General features: G+C 37.0%; 1 pseudogene; it reads left to right on the plus strand.

Moving 5' to 3' along the window:
• LOC109456555 (transmembrane protein 126A-like) overlaps window positions 1-17,461 on the plus strand; it is a 60,111-nt pseudogene extending 42,650 nt beyond the window's left edge.
• The last annotated feature ends 7,597 nt before the right edge of the window (window positions 17,462-25,058 follow it).

Consider the following 25,058-nt stretch of genomic DNA (forward strand, 5'->3'; position numbering starts at 1 on the left):
GTTAGGGTTTATCTGAATTCCACATTTAGAGCACATTTCCAAAGGTTGGCTTCAATGCAAACTTAGAGTGTTTTGTTCTACACCAGTTTGTCATACAGAAGTTGCTAGCCATTCTCCATTTTGAGCTACTAGCACTACAATAGAACCAGCTAGCACTACAGAAACCATCAGTTGAGGGATGATTCTGAGATCCTACTCAGACTGGTTATACAGACTTACTTATTTTCTAGAGGAAAAAAAAATTCTCACAACTTACAATTCAGTAGTTGGTCCTGCTTTCCTGGAATGCTGTGCAGACTGGGATTCTGGGCTCCTCAGGAGTTTGGTCGTGATAAATTAGTCACATTTCACGTGAGCAAGAAATAGAGTAGAAGGGCATATGAGATAGTTATTTGTCTGTAAGGACACTAGAGGCCATCTAAACAAGCCCCTCATTTTCTTTCTTTCTTTTTTTTTTTAATGAAGAAACTGAGATCCAGAGAAATTGCCACTTGATAGATAAAATTTCTAGAGACAGGACTGGATTAGAATTCCAAAGCCCTGGTTCCAGTGATCTGAGTCAAATCCTGTTACCTTTGGTATCTTTTTGCACAAGGATACCCTACAGACATATTTCATGACTAGGTCCTGGAGTTCATCCTATATTTTCTATTTTTTAATTTGTATTTTATACCCCGGCTTTATTGAGGTATCATTTACTTTTATGAAAATTCACCCATTTAAAGTATATAGTTTGATGAGTTTGGCAATTGTATACAGTCATGTAACCACAATCACAGACAGGACATAGAACATTTCCATCACTCCAGAAAATATCCACATTCTTTTTGCAGTTGATTCCTTTCTTTGAGCCTTATCACCAAGGCAACCACTGTTCTTCTCTTTGTCATTGTAGTTTTGCCTTTTATAGAATTCGTATAAATGGAATCACAAAGTATGCAGTTAAATTCTTTCATTCAGCAAAAGGCTCTTAAGATTCACCCATTGTTGTTGCATGTCAACATTTCATTCTTCTCACAGCTGAGTAGTATTTCATATATGAGGTGTGATCAAACAATATGGTGAATGTTTAAATTAAAAAAACAAAACATTTATTACAGTAAAAGACACATTGCCAGTAATCCACCCTCAAAATATACCTCCTCACTTCAAACACACTTATCCCATCATTCTTGCCACTTTCTGAAGCAGTTGTGGAAGTCCTCTTTTGTGTTTTACTGTTTGTCTCCTTATTGAATCATAAGATTTCCTTATGTAGTGGATACAAACCCCCAAATTTGCAAATCTTTTCTCCTAGTCTGTGACTTGCTTTCTATTATAGTTACTTTAAGTGTATTTTTCAGTAGTAAACATTTAAAAAAATTGTTGAAGTCCATTTCATCTAATTTGTTTTCTATTTTCTTACTTTTCTGTTGTAGCTTAAGCTATCTTTGCCTAATCGTTTCACACAAAAAATTTTTGATTTTTAGAAATTTCATAACTTTAGTACTTACATTATGTCTATGACTCACTTTGAAATAATTTTGTGTCTGTTGTGAGGTAAGGGTTGAGGTTCTGTTTTGTGCAAACAGACATTCATTTGCTTCAGCATTGCTACTTGAAACAACTATCGTTTTTTCCCATTAAATTACCCTGACATCTTGGTAAAAAAAAATCAATCGACCCTTAGAAGTACAGATCAATTTCTCTCTCTGCTCTTCCACTGATACTATATGTCTACCTTTATGCCAATATCACACTATATAGACGACTGCAGCTTTATAGTTAAGTCTTGAAATCGTATGGGATAAGTCCTTCAACCATTCTAAGTCCTCAAAATTGTTTTAGGTATTGTTTTTCCATATAACGTTAAAAGTGGCTTGTCAATATCTTTAAAGAAAAAGTCTGATAGGATTTTCAAAGGGATCGCATTGAATCTATAGTTAATTTGGGGGAGCATTAAAATCTTGACACTGGTAAATATTCTAATTCTTGAATATGGAATAGGATTTCATTTATTTTGATCTTCTTTAATTTCCTTAAAGATGTTTCATAAGCTGCCGACACCAGAGGTAGTCAACTATCCCAAGACATCGACAGGTCTTTATACCTATGGATTGAACTCAGAACCCATTTTGTTTGTTTTTGCTACTTGCTAATGATATAAATCATAATAGCTATACCTGTTCTTGGGGTTTTTTCCATATAGTGCAATGGTTTATGATTACTGGACATGTAAGATAACGGCTAATACTCTTTTCATGGCTTATGGAAATGTTATACTAGATGCCAAATACAGAAAAATGAGACAGAAGGCAAAACTAATATCATGACAGTTCATAGGTTGGAAATGACCCATAGTGTTTTTCACAATGAGAAGCCATAAGACCTGACTTCCTTCCGTTTACCTACCCTTCCTTCTCTGGGAAAAATTTGGCCTCAACTCCGATTCCCTGGTTACAGTATTGCCCCATCCCCTGTGGTCAGCAAGATGACGTCAATACTGAGACTTCTAGGACTGAACTCTCCTAGCACTGTGAGACGACAGTATCCGACCAAAAGGTTGCTCATTGGTGCGTCCTTGGGATTGATCTGTGAGTAAAACGGGGAACTGTGGACAAAAAAGTGGGGTTCTATGGAAAGTAACCTCACAGGGTAACCTGATCATAAATTCCTAATTGGGCAGGTCATGGTGGATTGTCATGCCCCAGGCCTACAACTTCTTTAGCGAAAGGTTTAAGTCAGCTCTGTCTTTTGTTCTTGTGCACCTAGGTTAACACATCTTTGAAAAACCAAAAGTAATACTCCTCGAAGGGGAGTATTGACCCTCAAGAGAACACATAATCTTGTTAGCTATCCTGTAATCCAACCCCTGCCTTGCTTTCTCTAGTCTTTCTAATGTCTCCTCCTTAATTTTAAATGCATAAAAGAAGCTGTAAAACTTTTATTCTCTGGAGCATTTGATATCTTGCTTCCTGGCATATGTTGTCAGCTTGGCTCACATAAACTCTTATAAAAATTCTCTATAGGTTTGAACATTTTTTATTTCTACAGGTCTCTTGGCCTGTCTGGAGCAGAGTTGGGATATGCTGTGAGTATGAAAAATGTGTTAATTTTACCTAGAGTTGCCAAAAAAAAACCAAGAAAAAAACACTTCAGATTTAGAGTTTGCTATCTGATTTCTGGAATTTAAGCTGGTGGGCTGGACATATCAATCTCATCTGGGACAAAAAGAATAAGAAACTAGGTCCCTAGAATGAGCATAAGAAGTTCTTTCTTTTCCAGAATTGGAAGACATGCTATTCTGCTGAGGAAGTTTCTAAATGATCAATCTGAACTTGTCATCAGAAGTGTGGAGCTTTTAGAAGGTGGATACTATTTTCATCAGATACAAAATGGAGATAGTAACAGTACCTTCTGCATAGGGCTGTTGTGAAGAATAAACACAATAATACATGTCAAGTTCTTAGCACTTGGTAAGTGCTCAGTAGGTGTTCATTTATAAACAAATACAAAAAACAAACAAACAAAAAAGAAGTTTTGTAATGGAAGTAAAAGCTAAAATAAACGAATGGGACTATATGAAACTTAAAACCTTCTGTACAGCAAAAGAAACCATCGACAAAATAAAGAGGCAACCAACTGAATGGGAGAAGATTTTGCAAACAGTGCCTCCGATAAGGGGCTAATATCCAAAATATACAAGGAAGTCATGCAACTCAACAACAAAAAAACAAACAACCCAATTGAAAAATGGGCAGAGGACCTGGAGAGACATTTCTCCAAAGAGGACATACAAATGGCAAATAGACATATGAAAAAATGCTCAACATCACTAATCATCAGAGAAAAGCAAATAAAAACCACAATGAGATATCACCTCATCCCAGTCAGAATGGCTATTATCAACAAGACAAATAGTAACAAGTGTTGGAGAGGCTGTGGAGAAAAAGGAACCCTCATACACTGTTGGTGGGAATGCAGACTGGTCCAGCCGTTATGGAAGGCAGTGTGGAAGTTCCTCAAAAAATTACGAATAGAATTACCATATGACCCAGCAATCCCTCTCTTGGGTATCTACCCAAAAAATCTGAAAACATTTATACATAAAGACACATGTGTTCCAATGTTCATTGCAGCTTTGTTTACGGTGGCCAAGACATGGAAACAACCAAAATGTCCTTCGATAGATGAATGGATAAAGAAGTTGTATATATACACAATGGAATACTATTCGGCGGTAAGAAAAGATGATATAGGAACATTTGTGACAATATGGATGGATCTTGAGAGTGTAATGCTGAGCGAAATAAGTCAGACAGAAAAAGCAGAGAACCACGTGATTTCACTGATATGTGGTATATAAACCAAACACAACAAAAGAACAAGACAAACAAATGAGAAACAGAAACTCATAGACACAGACAATAGTTTAGTGGTTACCAGAGGGTAAGGGGGTGGGGGGTGGGAGATGAAGGTAAGGGGGATCGAATATATGGTGATGGACGGAGAACTGACTCTGGGTGGTGAACACACAATGGGATTTATAGCTGATGTAATACAGAATTGTACACCTGAAATCTATGTAATTTTACTAACAATTGTCACCCCAATAAATTTTTTAAAAAAAGTTTTGTAACTTTCAGTGTATAGGTCTTACACACATCTTTTGTTGAATTTATTTCCAAGTATTTTAATTTTTTGATGCTCTTAAAAATGGGGTCTTATTCTTCTTTATTGTATTTTTTGTTTTTGGATTATTTGAACTTTTTTAGAACTTTATTTTAAATTCATACTGACTTTTTAACTATACTTCTTTGCATTTTTTAGCTGTTCTTTGGATTATAATATGTCTTTAACTTTTCACAGGCCAAGTTATAATTAACATTATACCACTTTATATAAAATATAGAGCCCTTCCAACCCATAGATATATATCTCCTCCTTGTCTTTATGCTACATCTACATTCGTTATCAACACCACAAGAGAATGTTATAATTTTGGCTTTAAACATTGTGAAGAATTGATCTCACTTAAAGTGAGGCCTAGCCTTGCCCTTTGCTCCTGTAAGGTGATCTCTAAGTCCTTGGAATGTCCTCTCTGATATGAGTGTCTATTTACCCAAGGGCTTCGAGCCACACCAGACAGAAACAATATAATTCATGGTGAGAACTTTTGGTTACATGGTTATCAGCTCAACCTCTGGAAGGGCTGGAAAGTAAGGTTAACAGCGTAAGTGGTCTACCATGTCTATGCAACAGAGTCATAATAACATTTTTGGACATCAAGGCTCAGGTGACCTTTCCTAGTTGGCAATATTCCATGTGTACTGTCACACAGCATTTATGGGATGAGTTAGCACTTTCTATAACTCCACTGGGAAAGGACAATTGGAAGCTCTGCCTATGGAACTCTCCTGGATTCTGCCATGTGTCTCTTTCCTTGACTGATTTTAATCTGTATTCTTTCACTGAAATAAACCATAACCCTGAGTATAATAGCTTTTGGTGAGTTCTGTGAGTCCTTCATATGAATTATGGAATTGCAGGATAGTCTTAGGGATTCCAAAATGCCAGTTGGTGTCAGAGGGAAGGTGGTCTTGTGGACTGCCCTCCAAACTCTTAAACACTCAGATGTTTTGTAAAGAAATTCTGAAGAGAAGAAGTAAAAAATATAGTATTTGTTTTTACTCAGATATTTTCATTTCTGACATTCTTCTTTGAGGATTTGTACACCTATATTTCCATTTGCAATCATTTCCCTTCAGCCTGAATATAAGAAACAAAACATTTTTTTTTGTATTTTTTTGTAGTGCAGAACTATTGGTGATGTATTTTTTAGTTTCCTTTATGCAATAATATTTTCATTTCACCTTCATTCTTGAAGAATATTTTTTTTCACCAGATATAGGACTCTAAGTTGGCAGTGGTATTTTTTTTTTCCTTTCAGCAATTTTAAGATATTTTTTGATTCTTTTCTGGTCTCCATAGTTTCTGATGAGAAGCAACTTGCTAATCAAATGATTGTTACCTTGTATGCAATCTGTCACTTTTCTCTTGATGTTTTCAACTTTTGCTCTTTATATTCAGGTTTCAACAGTTTAAGATGTTTCAAAGCAAAACCTTCTTACGTTTGTTTTACCCGGTATTTCTCCAACACATTGAATTGTAAATTTGTATGTTTTATCACATTTGGGAAAATTTGGCCATTATTTTTCCAATTTTTTTTGGCCCAGTTCTCTCTCTTCCTTCCTTAGGGGATTCCAATTAAACTGTTTGATATTACCTACCAGGTCCTTGAAATTCTGCTCATTTTAAAATCTTTTTTGTGTCTGAGATTCACTTTGGATAATTTATGTTGATCTACCTTCAGATTCACTTACTCTTTTCTCTGTCATTGCCACCCTGCTCTAAAGTCCATCTGATAATTTTTATTTTATTTTATATTAGATGTTATATTTTTTCAGCTTTAGAATGTCCATTTGGTTCTTTTTTTTTTTTTAATTGATTAAACTTCTCTCTGAAAATTCCTGTCCTTTCATCTATTAGGAACATTTTTTTAAACTTCATCACAAAGTCAAAATAAGCTGCTTTAAAATCCTTCTCTGCTAAGTCCAACATTTTGATTATTTTAGGGCTAGTTTTATTTTATTTTCTTAAGAGTATGTTCTCTTAAGAATATGGGTGATTTTTTTAAATTTTTTTTTAGTGTAAATGAATGGAAAAAAAATACTATTGTACCACTAATGCGCTACATGTGAAAAAATAAAAACAAAAACTCTTGCTCTAAAAAAAAGGAGGTATGTTCCATTTTCCCGGTTCTTCATTTGTCAGGTAATGTTGATTATATCCTGGACATTATGAAATGTTGAGCTGTGATACTTTTCACCAATGAAAGTTATTTTGTTTTAGCAAGCAATTTTCTTGATTTATATTAACTGAAAACTCAATTTTTTGTGTAGCAGGTCGAAACGCAGTTCATGTCTTTTGTCTTGGCAGAGCCATTTCAAGTTTGTTCTGCATATGAGTGGTTCAAGAATTATCGAGAGTAAGAGCAGAAGAATTTGGAGAACCCTTATCTGACTATTTTTCTTACAAGTCCCCAACCCCACTTTGATGACTGGTTTCCTCAGATTTGGTCTTTTAGTTCCTCAGGACAAAAAGACAGCAATTTTTCCACCAGTGCCCTCACTGTCACTGCCCTACTAACTATACCTGGTTCCAAGCTAAAAGTACAGTAATGGAAACTCAATCTAATACAGCTCCTTTCCTATGAGCATGAAGTCCCCATATGAATTTGCATCACTCACTCTCTAGTAACTTCAACTCGTGACTTTTTACATTATGTCCAGGGTATAGCTACCATCTGTAGGAATATCTGTATCGTACTCAGCAATAACCAGTTGTAAACCAGTAAATCTGGATTTTACCTGTGTGGGTGGCATCCCATCGCTGTCCACAGGGGTCGCTCAGTTTCACAGATATTGATTACCCTTAACTAAGTGACAAGGATGATTACCATGTAAATTCTTACTAAATCCAGTGCAAATAGATGCAAAGTACATTCCCATATGTAAGATAATGGTATAGTAGTTATGACTTATATTTAGGATGGAACTTAATTAATTTATAGCTTTTGAAATGAAATGAGCCTAAGGAATAATTCCATTTGGTGTTGATATTAATTCTTAAGAGAGTAGTATTTATATATAAACAATACCTGAAAATTACTTCACTTTCATAAGATTCTAAGAGTAAAATATTATCACTACGTATATCAGTGCCTTGGGCCTATCTTATCCCTTTTGTTTTCCTTTTCCTCATTTTAATACATTAAATTGTGGGATGATTTGTTACAAAGCAATAGATACCTGAAGTAATTATTTTCCAGGATGTTCTTCAGTGCTGGCCAAACAAATGGCTTGGAAATCTCTTCATACTGATTTCTCCTTTCAACATGATCCTCCATTTCTATTTCTCCTATTTCATGGTACAGACTCATCTATCCAGTGATTCTTTTGTCACTCCCTTTCACCTTTCAGCCAAAGGGCACAGCATGGAAATGTGGCTTTCCATTCATTCCCTTTATAATTTATTAAATAGTGAACACTAAATAAGTATAATTTGTTACTAAATAATACATCCCCCCAAGATACTAATAGTCCCAAGACTATCTTTTTATTTCTCAAGATATTATTTTGATATTCAAAACATTTGATTCTTTGTTACATTTTTACTTTTACATAAATCTTCCCCCCTAGTTTTATTGAGAAATTACTGACATGCATTGCTGAATCAGTTTAGTATGATGGTTTAATTTACATATATTGCAACCCGATTATTTTTAACAGGAGCAGGGATAGAAATTGTACAATGATTATCTGTTGCAGTTATTAACTAAGCCATCTAGGACAGAAATTCTAATGCTATAGAAAATCTGGTAATAGAGATGTTCCAAGACTTAGCTGCACATATTACCACTTAAAAATAAATCTCATCTGAGCTTGGCCAAGTTGCTCAAGAGGAATTCTTTTCCTCAGTTTTCTCACCTGTGATAGACAGGTAGACTTGTGGGGTTGCGGTGAAAATAGATGAAATAAGAATGTAAAGCTGTTGGCACAGTGCTGAACACATTATTTCAGTTTAGCAAATATCTATAGTCATAACAATTTGGTGGTTGTGTGATGTGTCAACAATTGGCTAGGCTGAGATACATATCCCCAAATTCCCTTTTCTGCGCAATTCCATTTGAAGCAGGTCACAAAAGAGAGTTTAGTGGAATATTTGGAGGACAAGGTGAAACAACAATCATTTTGTAGGTTATAGACATTGTTTTGCTGGCTCACCTCGCTGGTGTGAGGCAGCAGATGGGCTACAACTGCGCACCTTCTCTTGGAGGCGTCTTTAGCTTATGTGACTCTTGGACCATTTGTATTTATTTAGTTCCTCAACTAAGGAGCCTGCTTCTGGAGGGAAGCCATATAATCAAGGTCAGAGGAAATGAGAACTGAAATAAGTCAGTCCGTTCTTGTGGGCTTCAACTCATATTTGTGGGTTCCAGTCGGTCCTCGCTCTCCTTGACTCTACATCCATCTTCTTTTCCTAGTGGTCTGCTCTTAGGCCCTCAAACTCCAGGGTCAGAAAGGTAGAAAACAGACTTACAGTGACTGCTGAGCCAGATCCCACAGTTGCATGAAGTCAAACTTTTATGACAAAATCTCAATCTCTCTCTCTCTCTCTCTCTCTCGCTCTCTCTCTCTCTCTCTCCCCACACACACACAGACACACACACACACACACACACACACACACACACACACTACTTTTCCTTCTCTGATTGAATGCTGCCTGATACAAATAATAGCTGACAGTAATTCAACTAGCAACATTCTAATTAAATTTCTCATTAATGGCTTGTGACCATGATTAATTGCTTAATTAGGAAAGACGAGGACATGGGTGGGTGGTGGTTCCTTGAGACTAAGATTGACCAGACTGTGTGGATGACTTTACAGCCTTCTCACTTAAAAGATTATGTTCTTTCCTCAACAGTTTTTGGGTGTGCTGCCTCCCACCCACTCACCCCTATCCTACGTTCATTATTTTTTTCTTTTTCCACTGTTGCCCTCCACTCCCAGCTTTCTTCTTTTATGATTTTTTTTCTTGCCAGCACTCCAGACTGGAAATATTTTAGGAGGAGCAGCTTGCTACATGATATTTCACTAAAAATAATACAAGTCAAATTATTGGCAAAAGAGTTAGCCTTGGAGGAACACCAATTGCGCAGAGCCTGGAAAGTGGCATGGCAGCTCTGTCCTGGTTTTTCAAGCAGGATAAATCTCTAAGACTTTGCAGCTGGTGGTGAGGGTGCCCAGACTAAAGGAGATGACCATAATTTGACTCCCCTATGATTTCTGCTGACTTCAAAGTGTGAGGCCTTTTTGGACAAACACGTTGGGACAAATGGGTCTTACGGATTTGTAGAAGTGATCTGTCTCCTTTCCAATTCACTCTCCTCTCCTGACCTTTAACAGTCTGAGGACTTCCTTAGGGCTCTGTTCTCTCTTATTATTCTATAGGCTCACCTACAGCCATTCTTTTCTCGTGCTCAGTCTGGAAGCCTTGGGGTTTGGAGTGTGAGCTCAGGAGTCAGAGGCCAGGGTTTGAATCCTGGCTCTGCATGTCCTAGCTGGGCGATTTTAATAATTTTGGGCCCCAGTTTCCTCAAAAGTAAAATAGGATTAACATCTGTACTTGCATCAGACATTGTTAGGTAGATTAAGCAATGTAGTGTTTATAAAGTGCTTAGATATTGACTGGTAAATAGTAAGCACTTGCAAGTGTTTATTAAATAAATTTGCAAATATATCTTGTTTAGACTTTTCTGCCCTGTTCCAGGCTCAAATAATGAACTGTAAATTCCTTACCTCCACTTGGGTATGATATAAACAACATTTCCAGAACTGAAATCAAGTTCTTCTAAAACATCCTCTGCCTTTGGAGGCCCCAATGTCAGTGGTCACTCTCCCTGCATCCATTCAATCTAGAAACATGGGAGTCACTTTCACTCACTTTTCCCATTATATGATTGATTCTGCCTCCTAAATATCTTTCAGATCCTTCTATTTCCATCAACTTTGATACCACTGGTGGGCAAAGGCAAAGTCACCATCACCTTCTTTCTGGATCATCATGATAAACACCAATGGTCTCCCTATTTCTGTGTATATACTTCTGCAATTAATTCCCCAAAATGGAAAAGGTGATCTTTCCAAAAAAAAACAACAAAACACACACACACACACACACACACACAAAATTGGCAGGCACTGAAAAAATATCTTCCTCATGTATTTCCATTGTTATTGGTTTATAGAGCTTCAGATCCTTATGCCTTCAAAATTCTTATGAGTTCTGCTCTGCTTATCTTTCCAGTTTCGGCTCACACTCTCACGCTGTCTTTTTCCTATTGGTCTTCTTGTAGCTCATTGACCATCTCATGTTTCTTCCCATCTCAGAACCTTCACAGATATAGTACCCTCTGCTTAAAATATCATTCCTTTCCCTTCTTGCCATTAGACCTTTCCCCTCACCACCCCCACCTATCTAACTCTCCTTCAAGATACACCCCAGATAGTACTCCGTTCATCTCAAACCATTTTGGTACTCTAGTTGGACACTCATACCTTTGCTTATCTTTTGTATCACTTACTACATTTATAATTTAGCATTTTTAAAATTTAATTTCTCTCTTCCCACTAGTTTTCCTACTAGGCAAATACTTTATCTTGTTCAGTGTTATATTTCTGGCACATAGAGTGAGTCCAATAAATACTTGTTTAATGAGTGAACAAATATGTATATGGCTTTACATATATCATGATGCCTTTGAGCATATCAATGGGCATAGGTAAGGAATAAATTAAGCAACGGCCCCACTCTGACCCAAAATCCATTTTTAAAAAATCCTGAGTTCTAGAATGTAATATCCATATATATATTTTTAAAGGTTTTATTTCAGGAGCAGATCCAAGATGGTGGAGTAGATAAATGCTGTGCTTGCCACTTCCTGTGGCCACATTAAAATTACAATTAAATTATAGAACAATCAATCTGGACAACCATCTGAAGTCTAGCTGAACAAAAGTTTTATAACTAAGGATATAAAGAAGAAGCCACATCAAGGTTGGTAGGATGAGTATAGACGTAGAATGGGTTGGCCCCACACTTGCATGTGGCAGTTGAGAATCAGAAGAGATACCTCAGCCACAGAGGTTTCCCCTTGGAGGAGTGAGGGACCCCAGCACAACATCATGTTCCCAAGCCTGAACTACCAGTGCCAGGAAGAAGAGCCCCCCACAACATCTGGCTGTGAAAAACAGTGGGGATTATGACTGACCAGGTAGGATGGAATGGTGTGGGAAACCCAGACAACTTCTTAAAGGACCCATGCATAGACTCACTTGCTCACTGGCACTCACCCTGGGCTCTGGCAGAGGGACATTGACTAAGGAGGTGTCAGAGACATAGGAAAAGACTGAGTTGTATGGGTCCAGGGTGAGGACTGGAAGGACAGTCGCCATCTTCCCTGTGTTTTGCCCTCCCTCACATGGCCAAATATGAATCTGCATTGGCCTAGTGAACTCCACTTGCTTCACCTTGGTGACTCCCTGGGACTCTGCCCCACCCAACACGTACAATGCCAGTGGGTTTCAGGGAAGTAGCACCAGGCCTTGGTGTGCTCTCAGACTTTTGCTTAGTAGCTCTAGGCTCTGCACTGGCACCAAATCAGAATCTATACATTAACCTGGTGAACATCACTCATCCCACTCTGGTGATTCCCTGAGACCTCACCCAACTCATGTTCAACATGAAGCTCTATCAGCAGCTGAGACTGGAGACAGCAGGACACCCAGTGTGTCCTGGACCTTTTGTGGAGCTACCCCCAGGCTCGGTACTGGTGGCAGCCATCTTAAATTCCCAGTGTGGCCTCTCCCATGCACCTCTAGGCCTAGAACAGGCAAAGACCAATCACAGATCAGTTTGTAGCTTCTTCCAGGTGGTCCTGGGCCGTCACAGGCAGTGGGTGACCTAGACCTGCACCAGAGCCCCTCCCAAGAGATTCCAGAACAAACATACCTGGACGTCAGCTTCAGACCACAGCAGAGTACTACCGAATTAGCCCCACAAGTGGCATACCCAAAGCACAGTCTCAACAGGCATCAGAGCCCACTGGGGCAATCCCGCTCTGTGGGGTAAACCCATGCACATCATAAGCTGTGGAGGTGGCCAAACTCCATAGCCAGTCAGCCTGAGAGTCAATCCCACCCACTGATGTGCCAAGAGCAATCAAGGCTCTACTATAACAGGAGGTCACACACAACCCACACAAGAGACACTCCTGGAGCAGCCAGCACAGGTGACCCGAGAAACTGTGCCACTGGGCCCCGCAGGGTACCTAAGCCTTAAGGCTACTTGGAAAAGACTGGGAGATATAGCAGATCTACCTAATACATAGAAACAAATACAGAGAGGCAGCCAAAATGAGGAAACAAAGAAATGTGTCCCAAATGAAAAAACAGGAGAAAACTTCACAAAAAGAGCTAAATGAAATGGAGGCAAGCAATCTACCAGATACAGAGTTTAGAACAATTCTTATAAGGATGCTCAAGGAACTTCAATAAAGCGATAGCAAGCATAAAAAAGCACATAGGAACCATAATAAAGAACCAGTCAGAAGTGAAAAATACAATAATTGAAATGAAGAATGCACTAGAAGGAATCATCATCAGACTACATGAAGCAGAGGATTGAATCAGCAATTTGGAAGACAAGGTAGCAGAAAATGCCCAATTGGAAAAGCAAAAAAGGAAAAGAATCCCCCCCCCCCCCAAAAAAAATGAGGATACTTTAAGAGACCTCTGGGAAAAAAATCAAGAGTAACAACATTTGTATTATAGGAGCACCAGAAGGAGAAGAGAGAAAGCAATGGATTGAGAATGTATTTGAAGAAATAATGACTGAAAACTTCCCTAACCTGGCAAAGGAAATAGACATACAAGTCCAGGAACTTCAGAGAGTCCGAAACAAGATAAACCCAAATAGGCCCACACCAAAACACATCATAATTAAAATGAGAAAGATTAAAGACAGAAAATCCTAAAAGAATGAGAAATGCAACTATTTATTTACAAGGAAGCTCCCATAAGATTGTCAACTTTGCAGAAAAGAAGGGATTGGCATGAAATATTCCAAGTGATGAAAAGCTATGACCTACAACCAAGATTACTCTATCCAGCAAGGCCAACATTTACAATTGAAGGAAAGATAAAGAGCTTCCAAGACAAGAAAAAGCTAAAAGAGTTAATCACCACCAAACAAGTAATACAAAAATGTTAAAGGGACTTCATTAAGAAGAAGGTCAGGGGGAGAACATAAAGATAAATAACAAAATGGCAATAACTATGTATCTATGAATAATCACTTTAAATATAAATTGATTAAATACTCTAATCAAAAGATATAGGGTAGCGGAATGGATAAGAAAACAAGAGCCATACATATACTGTCTACAAGAGACTCACTGTTTGTAAGAGATCAAAAGACAAACACAGACTGAAAGTAAAAGGATGGAAAAAGATACTCCATGCAAATGGAAACAAAAAAGCTGGGGTAGTAAATACTTATATCAGACAATACACTAAAAGAAAGACTGTAATAAGACACAAAGAGGGATATTACATAATGATAAAGGAATTGTTCCAATAAGAGGATAAACATTTATACAGCCAATGTAGGAGTACCTAAATATATAAAGCAAATATTGACAGAAATCAACAATAATGCGCTCCTAGTGGGGACTTTAGCACCCCATTGACACTAACGAACAGATTTTCTAGACAGAAAATAAACAAGGAAACAGCAGCTTTAAAGGATACACCAGACTAGATAAATTTAATTGATATTTTTAGAGTATTTCACTCCAAAGCAGCAGAATTATACATTCTTTTCAAGTACACATGGGACATTTTCTTAGATAGATCACGTTAGGCCACAAAACAAATCTCAATAAATTTAAGATTGAAATAATATCAAGCATCTTCTCTGACCACAGTGGTATGAAAGTAGACATCAATTACAATAAAAAAAACTGAAAAACACACAAACACATGGAAGCTACTTAACATGCTGCTAAATAATGAATGGGTCAACAATGAGATCAAGGAGCAAATCAAAAGATACCTTGAGACAAATGAAAATGAAAACACAACAACCCCAAATCTATGGGATATAGTGAAAGCATTCCTTAAAGGAAAATTCATAGCAATACAGGTCTACCTCAAGAAATAAGGAAAATCTCAAATAAACAATCTAACTTTACACTTAATGGAATTATAAAAAGAATAGCTCACAAAGCCCAAAGTGCGTAGAAGGAAGGAAGTAATAAAGATCAGAGCAGAAATATATAAAACACAGTCTTAAAAAAAAAAAATACAAATGATCAATGAAATCAAGAGCTGGTTCTTTGAAAAAATAAACTAAGTTGATAAACCTTTAACCAGACTCATCAAGAAAAAAAGAGAGCACCCAAATAAAACCAGAAATGAAAGAGAATTGACAACTGACACCACAGAAACACAAAGGATTATGAGAAAATATTATGAACTATTATATACCAACAAATTGGACAACCTAGAAGAAATGGATAAATTCCTAGAAACATACAATCTCCCAAGACTGAATCAAGAAGAAACAGAAAATCTGAACTGAGTACTATTAACAAAATCAAATCAATAATCAAAAAATTCCCAACAGACAAATGTCCAGGACCAGATGGCTTCACAGGTGAATTTTTCCAAACCTTCAAAGAAGAATTAACGCCTATCCTTCTCAAACTATTCCAAAAAATTCAAGAGGAGGGAAAGCTCCTAAGCTCGTTCTAAGAGGCCACCATTACCCTGATTCCAAAACCAGACAAAGACATTACAAAAAACAAAATTATAGGCTAATATCCCTGATGAACATAGATGCAGAAATCATCAACATAATATTAGCAAACTGAATTCAGTAGTACATTAAAAAGATCATACACCATGATCAAATGGGATTTATTACTGGGATGCAAGCTTGATTCAATACCCGCAAATCAATTAATGTGATACACCACATAAACAAAATAGATGAAAATCTTATGACCATATTAATAGATGTAGAAGAAGCATTTGACACGACACGAAGAACAATCAAATCTCATTGTGACTTTTTATTTCAACTTTGTCCCTCAGTGCCCATAATGAGCCACAAATCATTGAAATAGATAATTTTTTTATCATTCCTCAGTGTCCAAATCACCAGGAAAGAGCAATAATACCCCAGAAAAAAAGAAAAGGGAATGAAAGCCTGCTGAAAAGACACATTTACATCTTAAGGATTTCTAGCTTTTTGATGAAATAAGCTACAATGAATGAATCAGAATCTTCATCAGACACTTATTTCAGGAGAGCAAGATGAAAAGGAAGCAAAAATGCCCTTACTTACTGAATAGTTAATTATCAACTATGAGACTATGTATAATAACAATGTATAACAGTTTATATTATTTAATATATTACATATAACCATATAATTTAATATATTTATTTTATATGTGTATAATGAGAAAAAATTTAAAAATAAAACACAAAAAATTTGTATATAAATGTTTAGCTCTAATGCACAATCATTTGTTTTGCTTGTTCTTGGTCCCAAGCAAAATTTCCTCAAATTTTACAGCATGTTTTTCTTTCTTTCTGCTGATTTACTTATGCGGATTACGGCTGTTTTTTTCTCTCTGTTGGATGTGGAAAAGCACAGAAAACATTTTCTTTGTAGTCTGGTTGCATCTTTCTGCTTAATCCCTAAAGTTTTTCAGGGATTTAACATTGCATGTAAAACCATTTTCATCATGCTTGTTGTGTTGAACAGGATTATTGATGTCAGTGGACTATCTAGACCTTGGAGAATATACAGATTGCTTCAGAGGGTCTTTTAGCTCTGAAGGGAGTTGTGGGAATTTGGGTTGTTTTATCTCTTCTCCACATTACTAATTTAGGCTTTTCCCCAAAAAATCTTTTGAATTAATTATATTTTTCAGAAGTACCTTCTCTTGGTGATAGATTCCACAAAGATATTGCCTTCTACATGAAGTAGCACTGCAATTCTCACTACTACTAAAATAACTTTCAAAATTTCAAAAATGGTATTTCTACTACAATAATGAAGAATTTGATGTCCACTGAGTCATGTGTCAGCCAAAGATGGCTGTGCCTGGGCGAGTTATGCAAAGCTTGCAGTGAACCTTAGTAGCTGAGGAAGAGGAGAGGCAGTACCGACTGCTGGGAGGGCAACATAAGGCTCAGTTGGAAAATCATGAACCAGATTATGCTGTCAAGGAAAACCAAATTTTGATATTATAACAAGAAAAATTAACCGACTTCCAGAAGCAGAAAGGGATCTACTTGAACATGGACGACCATATATTGGACTTAATGCTGCTCTAATGGCCAACAGTCTTGTTCCGCGCATCTTAAATGTGACAGACTTGTATAGCTGCAGGCTTACCAATGGCATAAGTAATCCCATTTTTTACAGCAAATGTATCTTACAGAGGTTTTGTAAGTTTACCATTGAATACAGGTGATTTGAATCGTGAAACCTGTACCGTAACACAGGGTGGATTGGTTGGTCTTGTTATTGGTGGTCTGTACCCTGTTTTCTTGGCTATCCCTACAGGAATGGTGGTCTAGCAGCCAGGTATGGCTCAGCCCTGCTACCAGAGAAAGGAAACATCTTAACCTACTGGATCAGAATTTCTAAACCTCTCTTTAAAAAGATATTATTTCTCATTTTGCTCCAGACTGGGTTGGCAGCATACCTTGGTTCTAGACAATATAAACTACTTATCAAGGCTCTTCAGTTGCCTGAACCTGGCCTAGAAATTTAGTGATTGTTAAGCAAATATGTACACAAAAATAAAACTGTAAAAAAAAAAAATTTGATGTCCATTCATACAAAATGTTTATAGCTTGAAAGATTTCCTTTAGTGGTTTCTCAGCTTCCATCTTTCCCAACTACAGAGTCCCCATCTTGTTATTCTACCATCCCATAGCTTATCAGCCTTCCCTAGAGGAGTACACATTTGTTAGTATTTGGCCAATCAGAATCCAGCCCACCCTAACTGTTGACTGGGGAGCCATCCGTTGTTACTTTCACTATATATGCTCCTGGTGGCACTGCTTTCAACCCTGGCCTAGAGATGGTGTCTAAGCCAAGCTTGGCTACACAAAACCTCAGATTCTCCTGTGCATAGTGGTGGGTCTGGAGATAGAGATGTGACCAAATCAATGCCATTGAGATTCCATCGAAATATTTCATAGAACTTTTGGAAAAGACTGGCATGCTTTTTGTGTTTGTATTTAAACACAAATAAGATGCATGTTCTGAAACTGTTGCAGCCATCCTTGTATCACAAAGGAGAAATCTTTCTGAGAATGGAACAATTGTAATTCAACTACATACTGTTGAATTTCACAAACTTTTGCAATCTTAGGATAAAGTGGAGCCCTGGGCCTAAAATGTCATTAATGTCCTATATTATTCAATTCTCAATCTCTGAGGAGGTAATGTAAATTGGTTTATAAAATGTGTGAGTGCTCCAAAGATGAAATATATGAGGCTGTGGAGCCAAATCTCATCATTGCTCATACTCGTAGAAAAGAGTTACAGTTTTGGAAAGAAAAGTAGATGCATAAATTAGTTCATTTAACAATTAATCGAATTAATTTTACCCACACTGAATTGACAAAATCAATACATGGTTTTGACATATATACTAAAGACAACCTCAGCCAAGTAGAACATGACAGGATTTTCATGGCCTGAGGAACTCACTGTTGGACTACAGCAAAATATATCAATTTCTCTAGCTGATTTAGAGCCAGGCTTGGTTAATCAGCCCCTGGACTTTGTTTTTGTAGAGTTGTAAAGAGTGGTATAGCGGAGAAAGAATGAAACCTAGCCTGAGCTCCATACCTCCTCATCTGTTGACACCAGGTAAGTCATTATTTCAATACGTTCTTCAAAATGACTGGGGTAAACAAACATCCTCTAGAATCCTTTCTGGGTTTTCTGTTGTTTTCTTTTTTCTATTTTAGCAATTTAAATAATTTCTCAAATATTTTATACTTAGCTAAAATTCTTAAAAATAAACTTTAGTTATTAATCTTATAAATAAGTAAATGATCCTCAAAATGGATGGGAGAACATTATCATAACCAAAGAGGGATATTTTTCAAATTCTCATGCTTACTTCCACCACTTCTCCAGGAAGTATCAAGGTCTCAGGAAAAAGAATCATCTATATTCTGTGAAAGCCCCAACTGATCCCCAATATATATACCCTACCTTCATTTATAATTATTATACTAAATTATTATTTCTTTCACTTCAAGATTTTAGATTTATTTGATTCTCAAATCTAACCATCAAATACAATGTTAATGAACAAGAATTATCGTTCATACTACCATGCTACCTGAAATATTCAGAGGTAGTATGTTGGAAAGTGTTTTATTGAGTATTTGTCTTGATATCTAACTTATTTACCATTTTTCCCTGAAAAGAAAGTACAGACAAAATTAATTAACTATTACGATTAACGATGATGGCAACAATAATAGTAGACATTTATTGAATATATACCAAGCAACACATATTGTGCTAGATTCTTTAAATGGATTATCTCACTCAATCCTCTCAAAAAAGGCTTTGAGATAGATGTCCTAAGTATCCAGGTTTTGTAAATGGAAAAACTGAGGCTTACGGAGATTAAAAAATTTGCCCCAAATTTCATAGCTGTAAAGTAGATTAGCTGGGATTTGAACTCAGGCCTGCCTGACAGATGAACCTGATCTCTTTACTGCTGTAGCTCCTATAATCACTTATAACATTATTTTGGCACCTACTACCTTCTATGTCCCAGACATATGTTCAATGACTTCTATTCATTATCTTCTCTGCATTGCAACCCCATAATGTAGCCATTAGCATTCTTACTGAGTTACAAGACAGAAGACATTGATGTATTTGGATTATGCCTTAAATAAAAGCATACATTTATGAAATGTATCCTTCATACATTTATGAAATGTTTCCATTGCTGCACGTATATTAATGAATGTCAGCCATCAAAGAAAATGGCAACTCCTGAGCAAATGCAGCAGAATGGTCCATCTACTGAAGACAAAAGCTTATGGGAATGAATCTATTCTACAGAGACAAATAGATTTTTTAAATAAATCTTCTTACTGAGAATTTTTAATTAGAGCCAGGAAAGAGACAGTGGTTTATGATCCAAAACTAATGGTCTTTGAAATATGTTTTCAATAGCTTTTTAAAAAAAATAATAAAGTGACATTCTTTGCTTTAAAAGGGCAATATGCTTAAGAAAATAGTAGGACCACTTTAAAAATTATACTATTAATATTATTAGGTTTCAACTTTTATATTCTCTGGTTTTCTATTTAAAAGCATTCCTGTATAGTCTTATAGTTTTTATGGAGGTGACAAAATTATTTCAATTCTGCTTCACTGAGACTTCTGGCTAGTATTGGGTGCCAGACATGACCCTGGTCCCTGAGAATCAGCAAGGACTGAGACTCAGTCCCTGATCGAGCAGATTTTACTCCATTTTTAAACACTTCCCATTAGAGGCAAAGATGCCTCTATCTCCAATCACCTTGTAAGTTGATTAGCTGTGTAACAACTATTTGAAACTTAAAAGTCTTTGGAGAGAGTTTAACCTTCATTCCGTAGAAGGAGATAATACATTTTCTTTTCCTCTGGCTTTGATATATATCTTCTATAGTTAGAATTCCAATTAGTGTTTTCGGTTTTCCTTTGCCAGAGTGAAAACAAGGCCCTGTCTTCAGGCAGGTTAAGACCCAGTGATATACTAACTGTTTAAAAGAATTCTTCAAAAACCTCTGATGAACAAGGCAAAGTGGGGGTTGGGTTTTACAACAGGCACACAAGGGACTTGGCAAAGATCTCCAAGTTTATGAAGAGTTATTGTACAAATAGGGATTTGGCAGTAGTGATATTTTTCAACTGATATCCAACAAAAGTAAGTAAAACATTTTTTAAAAAGTGAGTAAAGGCCAGAATTACAAAACTTGTAGAATTAAAAGATTAGAAATTTGTAAGATGCTGATCAATCTTAAGGGAAATTGAGGCCTACCTTTTAAAAAAATATTTAATTATGTGCATTTCGCTTTACAGTACGTATTTTATAGAAGAGGAAACAGAAGCTCAAAGATATTAAGTTGTCCAAGGTCACGTAAACTATAAGCAGCGGAACAGGAATTCAAATCCAGCTCTGACTCCAAAGCCTGCACTCTCTCCATGATGTCATCCCACAGCCTTTTATGGGATGACTTAGTTGCCAACTGGAGATAAAATAAATGGCCTTTTGAAATTCTTTCCATTGCTTTGATTCTAGTCTCCCTTACTTGATCTCAATATTCGCCATACCACTGTTGAACAACTTCTATATACAGAGAGGATAGGATAGAAGACAATGCAACTTGATGAGTTTAATGGACTTTTTCAAATTTAAGTTCTTTTCACTCTAACTGGTTCATAACATCTCAGTAAAAAGGGACCTTAGAATTCATCTAGTACAAGCCAAGTCCAATGTTTAACTCAATCTCCCCTTCTCTCTTCCTTTCAGCAAATATTTATTTAGCACCACTTTGTGTTAGGTAATGGAGATAGAGCAGTGAAGAAGTCAGAAGCCCCTGCGATCATGAAGCTTTTTCCTTATTGCTGCTGCTCTCTTCTGCATTTTGTAGCTGCTCGTTCCAGCAGAGTAGGCTAGACACTGGCTAATAAAGGAAGGAGGAAAGGCCAAACCATTTCAAAGACTCTCTCCCTTACATAACTCATTAAGGACCCCCTGGTGCAAAGCTGACATCTAAGGCAGTTATTGGGTACATAAAAGTCGATCTTAGCGCTTTGCCCTTAGTCTTATTAACTAGTTTAAATGCATTTCCCCCATGTGGCTTAAGGATTATTAAAGTCCTACTAATACTTTTGGACTCTTCTGAGCAGCCAAGGAGACAGATGGACTTAAAGAGTAATGGCTGGCAAGAACATTGTTAGGAGTTTGATTTTAAGATGGTTCTGAGAGGGAGCTCAGTAATTTCAGTGGGTGTCTGAAAAGAGATTCGGACACGGAAGAAGACTGTAAGGGAGCCCAAGAAGAATGAAATAACTGAAGGCACAGAGTGAGAAAGCCAAGAGGAATGATGTGAAATAGCACCTACTCCAAACATACATCTACTTAAACAGGATTGATGGAGAAGATGGGGAAAACCCCCAGGCAAGAATGCCACTTGATGCCTAAAGCCCCCTGTACATTTTGTTACTTTGCCTCCTTTTGGCTCTGTTTTATTCAGTCTTGTGTGCGATCAGTTACATACCGATCTGTCTCCCTCCGTGAGGGTGAAACTAAGTGAACCACAGCTTAGTTGTCTTTGAAGCCCACAGTCCCTTGCACTGTGCCTCTTGTGGGTGTTCCCAACAGGATTGGGGATGGAGCACTTTCTCATTTGGTAAAGGGCCTGCACTTGGCAATAGTTCTTGAATAATAATTGAGGTTAGGGAGAAAAGGAGGCAGAAATTGTCCTGTTGCTAAGCAAGCTCAGAGGGAAGAAAACAGAGCAATCGGAGTTGTTTTCACTCTCCCAGAAGTCACGCACTGAAATTAAAGGGCATCAAAAGATAAAAACAAGGGTCCATTTTCCTTGTTTCAATACCAGACAAATCCCGATTTAGAGGTTTCTTTGCATAACCTGTTTCCCTAGGCCTAAATAGGCTGAGGTTAAAAATAGGGTCATAAAAACAGCAAAAAAGGTGAAGGAATTAAGAAGTACAGATTGGCAGCTACAAAATAGTCACAGGGATATCAAGTACAGCTTAGGGAATATAGTCCATAATATTGCAATAACTGTGTATGGTGTTGCAGAGGGTACTAGACTTACGGGGGGGGGGGGTCACTTCATAAGTTATATAAATGTCTACCCATTATGCTGTATACTGAAACTAATATTGGATGTAAGCTGTAATTGAAAAATAAAAAAAATACATCGTAAAAAAAAAAAGAACAGTAACAAAACAGAATTCATTTTATTCTGTCCCCAATTTAGCAGAAATTCAATTGCCTTTGAATCCTTCCCTAATTATTCTGGGAAATCCAGGAGTTATTTCACTTGTATTCTCAACGTGGTCATCTAGCCTATCATCTGCCAGGAGCCACTTTCTCCCACTCTTATTCAGCAGTGAAGAGGTTGCCAAAAAGCCAACAAGAGGCTTTTGATAAGGGTGCAAATGTATCAGCTACCCATACCGACAGTGCATTAGTGTCCATTATTCTCTCAGCTTACACTGTGGATGTAGGCCGACACGAATGACTTCTCAGCCTACTGTTTCTACTCTGGACTCCCGTGTAATCCAGTTGGCCCTGGGGGGAGACAGTACTGCAATGTGATTAAAAGTATAGATTTTAATATCAGGGAGATTTGAATTAAAGTCTGGACCTACCACTTTTTAGCTTCATGTCCACAGGCAAGATGTATACCCCTTCTAAGCCTCAGTTTCCTCATGTAAAAAATATAAGGCCACTGTGATGTGATGATTATGACAATATCTGTTAAATGTTTAGAAATTAGGGAAAGCTCAATAAATGTTAATTATTATCATCTGTTACTTAGGTTACCAAAAATGTTTCTTTGTGCTCTCAATGTCTAAAGATAGTTTTGGTAAAACAGCTTTTAAGGTTTTTATTCATTGTCCCCACTTCAAAAGGGGACAGAATGGGGAATAAATGATACGACTGATGACGTTTTGCCCAAATGACACTCCAACCCTATCCCATTATTTTGAAACAAATGTATTTCCCTCAACCCTCTCCTGTCTTATAGGGAGAGCTTCAAGGCTTGATGCAAATAGAGCTCTGAGGGGGTCACCACAACAAACATGCAGGCAGGGCCAGGCACGTCTGAATCCTGGTATAAACGTAGCTAAGGTCTCCAGTACATAAGGAAGGGTTTCACAATGGCTAGATGTTAGCTGAGAATGTAAAGGAGACAATATACAAAGAGAAAAAAGGAAGAGAGAATTCAAGTCCTTAAGGAATAATGAAAGCTAAGGATTCAACAAGAGAATACTTTTGGACAGTCAAAGTCTATATTTTAATTCACATTTTCCTGCAGAAAATTAGTATATGTAAGCAAAAAAAAAATAAAATGTTTTTATTGCATTCTGAGTAAAGCCTTCAAAAAAGATTAAATGTTTGGAAAACACTGACAGAAAATCTGGGACCTGTTATATGCCTAGGTTGGAAATGTATATCATGATTCACCAGGCACAATTCAGTTTGAAATTATCCCCTCTTTATGCTATTCAATGGAAGAAAAAAATTAATCTCCTCAGTAATGAATGCATGGTCCATTATAGTTATTGTGTTCTTTTGAAAAAAAAATAATAACATGACAGCTTTATTCACTCCATGTGGCCAACCAAATTGCTTCAAGTGAAATGCAAATAAGACAAACACTAACATTGAATCTTTCTTTCCTCATGTAGCCAGAGGCATATGCGATGGCTGTAGTGTGTAACTTAAAATGACAATAATAATAACGGCGGAAAACCAAATGGAAATATTAAACTCGGTTAGACAACCAATTCCAAGGAGCAGCAAGTTTCGTGTTCCATCTGCTTGGAGAAAATATCTTGTTAGTCAGCTTTATAAAAGGGTGTTGGTGCTGGATTCTATTTTCTGTTAAGAACGTAAAAGTTTCTGAACAGTGATGTGTCACTTACCACTCACTGGTTGAATCTGGTTTGTTAATTTTTAATTTCCAAAGACCACCCCCTCCCCAGGTAGTTTGCTAACTGAAGCCCCAAGGGAAACTGGCCAAATGAATGCATGTTACTGGGTACAATAACAAACACCAACAAAGAGATAAATTAGCATTAAATATTCAAATTAGAAATTTTGACTTTTTAATTTAATTATCAGCTGGGGACTATCCCTTATCACTATGCTGGAGCAGCCCAGCGAATACATTCATGGAAGATTTAAATAGAACCAGCCCACCAAATTTCAATAATTTGCTTTACGTGTCCTCCAAAAGCTTCTGTACATGTTTAGAGAATAGAAAATTCTCATGGGACTTTCTTTTCCTTACTCTTATAAACGGTTCTACTAACACCAGTTCTATTTTGTTGCCATTGCCTTCATTTTACAAAGGCTTAATGGAACATGCGACTTAGATTAACACGCCATTTGTTGGAAAACAAAAGAGTACCAAAGCTAAGTTTCTCATTAGGTCCCATTGCTATTATTATTATTTTAAAATAGTGGTGGAGAGCATGGGCTTTGGATTCAGGTGGACACACCACTATTTACAGCTCTGTTATTTGCTGGCTTTGTGACCTTGGACAAGTTTAATCCCTCTAAACTTCAGTAATCTGTTCTG

The sequence above is a fragment of the Rhinolophus sinicus genome, chromosome 1, assembly GCF_057876585.1.
Source record: "Rhinolophus sinicus isolate RSI-liver-muscle chromosome 1, RSI-T2T, whole genome shotgun sequence".
Classification (NCBI taxonomy): domain Eukaryota; kingdom Metazoa; phylum Chordata; class Mammalia; order Chiroptera; family Rhinolophidae; genus Rhinolophus; species Rhinolophus sinicus.